A 6,000-nucleotide genomic window follows, 5' to 3' on the forward strand; every position below is an offset into this window, starting at 1 on the left:
AGGTACTTGCGTTTCTGTTTTTGCACCATCTGAATTTAATTTTCTTCCTCTGTCACGTTCTCTTTTACTTACAAACTAGTATAAATATGTATATGTGTGCGTGCATATTTATATGTCAGGGGGAAGTTAACCCTCAAGTGAAGAAATGATGTCTTCATTATTAACCAATTGAATTATGCTCTCAATACAGTACCAGCTTAGCTCTATAACAAGGAAGTGTTGATGGAGGTTCTAAATAGCTCTTTTCTGTAGTCAGTATGGGCTTTGGAAGTTAGAGAATACTGATTGAATATCATTGTGTTCCTATTGGCCCAACAATAGTGTGAGACACCTTTCCTCAGTGGTCCACAAAGTGGCGCCATTAGCAACAACATTAGAAACAGGGTGTCTCGGCTCAGCTCACACCCCATTCATTCCAAATCTTAATCTACTTTTCAGCAAGATCCTTAAGTGATTCCTCTGTACATTGCAGTTCAAGAAGTATCAATCTAGACAAATGCAGGTAACCATCACTGCTATTCCAGTGATATGCTGTTTAAGTTTTAAGCTCAACAGGGTAAGGAGTAGCATTTATTTGTTTTGATTTTTAAATGTTATTTATTATTTTATGTTATGAGTATTGGGTCTACACACACACACACACACACACGTGTGTGTGTGTGTGTGTGTGTGTGTGTGTGTGTATCATGCACATGCCTTGAGCCTGAGGAAGTCAAGAGAATGTCAGCCCTGGGTCTAGAATTGCAGATGGTCATGAGACACCGTGTGGGGGCTGGGAATGGAACCTTTGTCCTCTGGAAAAGCAGCCAGTGCGCTTAACAGTTGAGCCATCTCTCCGAACCTTATCTATTGGGTTTAAATGAAAAGCTGACAATCTACAATTTGGTTACTTCAGTAAATTGCCTCCAAAAATGATTGGATTATGTGTGTCTGTGATGAGGACATAAGCAGGTTACTTTAGCAGTCCAGCAGAAGTCTCCCATGCTGTAGAACAGGATGAGGAGAATCCTGGATGCCATAGCCCACTAACATCCTTTCTTCTTGGGGGTTACAGCTAACTCCCCAGCCACTGTAGAAAAAGTGAGTGGATTAAAGAAGTCCATAATGCTTTCTGGTTCCTTTTATTGAGGTAGACTCTATTTCCTTTCTTCATCCATCTATCTATCTATCTATCTATCTATCTATCTATCTATTTTTTTATTTTTTTGAGACATGGTTTCTCTGTAGCTTTGGAGCCTGTCCTGGAACTCACTCTGTAGTTCAGGCTGGCCTTGAACTCACAGAGATCTCCTCCCAAGTGCTGGGATTAAAGGTCTGTGCGACCACCTGGTATGTGTGCCTCTGCCACACATTTCTCTGATTCGCCAATGATTACCTAAGTCATGCCAGCACAAGACATACATACCTGGTGGGTGTTGGGGAGTGTGACAGGATTTTACTCTGTGGCTCTGGTGACTTCAACTCTCCACATCTTCCTGCCTCAACTTTCCCAGTGCTGAGATCATAGGTATGTGTCACCACACTCAGTTTCTGTTCTTATATCCAGCTTCTTGTTTTTCAACTTTATTTTTGTGAAATTCCTTTGCATCATTGGGTGTTCTTGTAATTCATTCTGTATCCATGAGGGTAATGATTCTCCCAATCATATCACAAGCTGTGTATAAGCTTATGTTTCTCAAAAGAGGGGGTTACAAGATACCTTAGCAAATGGCAAGATAGCAAATATTTTACATGGTAGACTAAAAGTCTCTGTTGAAATAAGTCTCCTCTGCCATTGTAATTGGAAAGCAGTCACAGATAATACATAAACAAATGAATATGGTTGTACTCTAGTAAAACTGTCTTTGTTCCTGCTGAAATTTAAACATCATATAATTTCCACATACCACAAAATCTTATTCTTCTTTTGATCTTTTTCTAAGCAGCTTTAAATGTTTTAAAATATTGTTTCACGCTGTATTTTTTAAAAATCTAATCAAGCGGCAAATATATTTTAAAACTTCCAAATATTGGCAAGGGCACAGAAAAACAGGAATTCTCAGGGAATGTGAAGTGATGCATTCTTTAGGACTGGCAATGGAAAAAATATATGTAAAACACCTTAAAATTTGTCTTACTCTTTGACCATTTCTAGGCATTTATCCAAAAAAAATAACTAGAGACGTGCATAAAGATTAATGGGTGTAGATATTCATCATAGAATTATTTATAGTATTGAAAAATTGAAAACAGACTCCAACTTGGGCAGATGGAAGTAATGCATCCCAAGTTCCCCATTTTCCTCCAAACAAATTGACATGCTTTATAAAATACAATAAAAATATTAGATCCATAGACCACTGGAAAGATCACTTTCTTCAGTTATGGGCACTCCTTATCAGGAGTTGCAGTTTCAATACCTGCTTAGGAATGAAATACTGAACTTGCCAAAAGCTAGGACCCAGGCAAGACTACCAGTTTCATGAAATGGAAGACAAGATAAATGTCTCCTCCTTGCAGGCAGGCATCTGTGGACACCCAGTGCAAGGGAGAGAGACTGAAACAATGCTATGAGAACATGAAAACCTCAAGCTCCTTGAATACAGTGTAGACTGACGACAATGTGCACTGTCCTTGGGGCATGGAAATTCCAAGGTGAGACATTGGTGGGAAAACTTGGTTGCTCTGGTGGAAACAGAGCTTATATACTGTATAGTATTCGTCTATAATCCAAGAAAAATCAGCCTGCCAAAATAGAGAAAATTTCTGCAAGTAAGGGAAGGCAACAAACAGATCCTACATCCTTGAATATTTGAGGTCTGGAAAGTAGGCCCATAACCACGTGTCATGTCAGTCACCTATAATCCCAGTACTAGAAAGAGGGAGGATGAGGCAGTGAGATTTCCAGTAGGAGGCTACACCACAGCAAGACCCTGGCTTAAAAAAATAGGATAGGCAGTTTGGATGCTCACCTTACTAGGCCTGGATGGAGGTGGGTGGTCCTTGGACTTCCCACAGGGCAGGGAAACTTGATTGCTCTTTGGGCTGACGAGGGAGAGGGACTTGATTGGGGGAGAGGGAGGGAAATGGGAGGCAGTGGCGGGGAAGAATCAGAAATCTTTAATAAATAAATAAAAATTAAAAAAAGAAAATAGAAAACATAAAAAAATTTAAAAAATGTATCGGGACTGTAAAACTGCCTGAGACAGACCATCAAATCAATGGTTGAAAATGTTTACACAGACAAAAGAAGGAACAGAAACTGTAAGAAAATAGCAAGTGGGGCTGGAGAGATGGCTCAGCGGTTAAGAGCATTGCCTGCTCTTCCAAAGGTCCTGAGTTCAATTCCCGGCAACCACATGGTGGCTCACAGCCATCTGTAATGAGGTCTGGTGCCCTCTTCTGGCCTGCAGGGATACACTCAAAACAGAATATTGTATACATGATAAATAAATAAATATTTAAAAAAAAAAGAAAAAGAAAATAGCAAGTGACCAAAATAAGAGAGAAATCTGTTAAGGACAAAACAAACTTCTTGGGTGTGGCATCAGCTATATCACTGAGACAAATGCAATGAATGGGTTAGAGAGCTGAAGAGAAAACTTGTGAACCAGAAAAGTAGACTTGTGAAAATTTCCATTAATGAAAGTGGGGGGAAATGGAGGCTCGGAAGACATTAAAAAAAATTAAAAAACTGAGAAGTTTCAGCACACATTCAATCCATTGTGAGGGAGAAAACAGGGAGAGTCATTTGAGATGGCTCAGAGGATAAAAGCACTTGTCCCTAAAGCGGAGTATCTGGGTTCCCTAAAGCACACGTAGTGGAAGGAGAAAACCAAGTCCTTCTACTTGTCATTGACTATTCACATGCCTGCTGTAGAATGAGCAAAAATCCTCCCCCCGCAGTAAAATTGTAAAATAAAGTAAATGCTTTAAGAGAAAAAAAAATCACTTAAAGATCTAAAAAAAAAGATGCCCTCTCCCCTCAAAATAAATAAAACAAATAATAAAAAGCCCAGAACACTACTAGAATATATGGAGTCTTAAAGAAACAGAAGAGCTCAAATAAGAAATCCCCAAATTAACTTCCACAAGGTCAACTTCAATGTAACTGTTGTTATAGTACAAAAGATACCTTAAGGATGATATGAAAAGGACTGAAGGAAAAAAGTCAGAAAACGTTTTAAAAATTAGAAGTTGGAGACAGAGTACTCTATTATATATAAAAATGTCCTATACGTTAGTGTAACATTCAAAGTGCATTACTGAAGCATTAATGAGTGGATAGGGAAGTAGGACTAGACTAAAGTTACGGCATGGTAAAAAAGTTAGTATTGATAAAGCACATGGAAAACATGATTATTCAGTAGCATTAAACAGCTTTGTAGCTGCCTAAGGAAAAAAAAATATGCTGGCTCTTGAGGACTGATAGTTGTGACCAAAGTCTGGGGCACCTGGATGTATTTGGTAGCCCTGTTTTTGCTTGGGAGCTGCTATCCACAAATGTCGTCAATGGTGCATAAAACAATTTAAATTCTTATCTCCTCTTAGTCAACGATCCTCCGGCACAGAGGCTCCACCTAGTTGACCTGGAGACAGGGACTGCATCCACAGACACTGAGAAAAACAAGACGGAATCGGAATCCCTGAATGGCAGTCTGCAAGGAAGGCAGGCAGTCAGTGATCTGGAACGGTCACCTCAGAGGCATTTGGACTTTGTACTTTAAGATACTGAAGTTTTTTTAGTCCTCCTTCAGCAACAGATTGACCTTTACCATTTTTCATACAAATCCCCAATGTAAAAGAAAAATAAGTCTTGGAAGATTTGCCATTATTAATATTTATTATTGAGACAGGCTCTTACTCTAGTACTCAGGCTAGCCTAGATTTCCAATAACCCTCCAACCTCAGCCTCCCATGTGCTGGGATTACTGGTATGTGCCACCACACCAACTATTAAACTCTTTATGAATTAAATTAGTTTTCTCTGTATCTATGATGCATAGTTTGGAGACTTAATAAACATAAATGTGAAATAATCACTACAATCAGGCTAGTTAAATACTTGTTAAATACTGTGTTTCCTTGTGGAATGAGGATCTACCCTCTTAGCCAGTTTCAAATACATAGTAAAATACTGTTAGTTACTGTCACTCTACTAGGTACTTGGTCTCCAGTGTGTTTTCTTGTGACCTAACTGAAACTTTGTACTGTTCCACGGATATGTCCTCACCCTTCTCGCCAGCAGCCACAACCACTATCCTCTTTGGCAACATACTGTTGAGAGTTGAGAGTGTTGAGACTTTGAAGCTGGCTTTGTCCCTTCACCAAAGCCTACTTTTGCTCAGTCTGGGAAGTTAGACACAGTGAAGGGACTCCTGTCAGTAACGTGGTAGTTTGTCCCAGTATCCTGAACCTGTCTTGACCTAGGATCCCAAAGCCCTGGTCAGAGATCCACTACAGATACTTTGTTGTTCATTGCAAAAACCAGACCAACCTCCAGGACCTATGCCTGATACCCCAATTCCACAGGCCACAACCAGGAGGGCCAGGTGTTTGCCTGCAGCTGCGGCTGCGACACAGGAAAAGAACCATCAATTAGGACATTGAGTATTTATCAGGCCCACTAGCCCCGCAGGGAACCGACTCATTGCTTGGAATGCCACTGCCTACCTCCCAGTCAGAGTCTAAAAGCTTCCTGGTTTGTTAACTGCCAGATGAACCAAGGGCTCCCTGGAGGGGAAAAAGGTTTTAGGACCCCAGGATGTCCCCAGGGAGGAACCTCTTTTCCTATCTTTATGAGGTCACTATCTTCCACTCTCAAGGCTGGTTTCTTATCCAATCAGCCAGACACAAAGCCTCTGGGAGCCCTTTGCTCAGAGCACCCAAATGGCTTGGTAACTCTGAAAAAAAAGGAGAAAATTGTCATCTAATCCTCTGCTCCCTGCAGGACCGGAGAGTTTGAACCTTGCCTGCTGTAAACTGCTTTGGTATTGAACCCAATCATCCCATACTTCTATA

The sequence above is a fragment of the Alexandromys fortis genome, unplaced genomic scaffold (genome assembly GCF_014885135.2).
Source record: "Alexandromys fortis isolate MF-2015 unplaced genomic scaffold, M_Fortis_MF-2015_v1.1 scaffold_192, whole genome shotgun sequence".
NCBI lineage: Eukaryota > Metazoa > Chordata > Mammalia > Rodentia > Cricetidae > Alexandromys > Alexandromys fortis.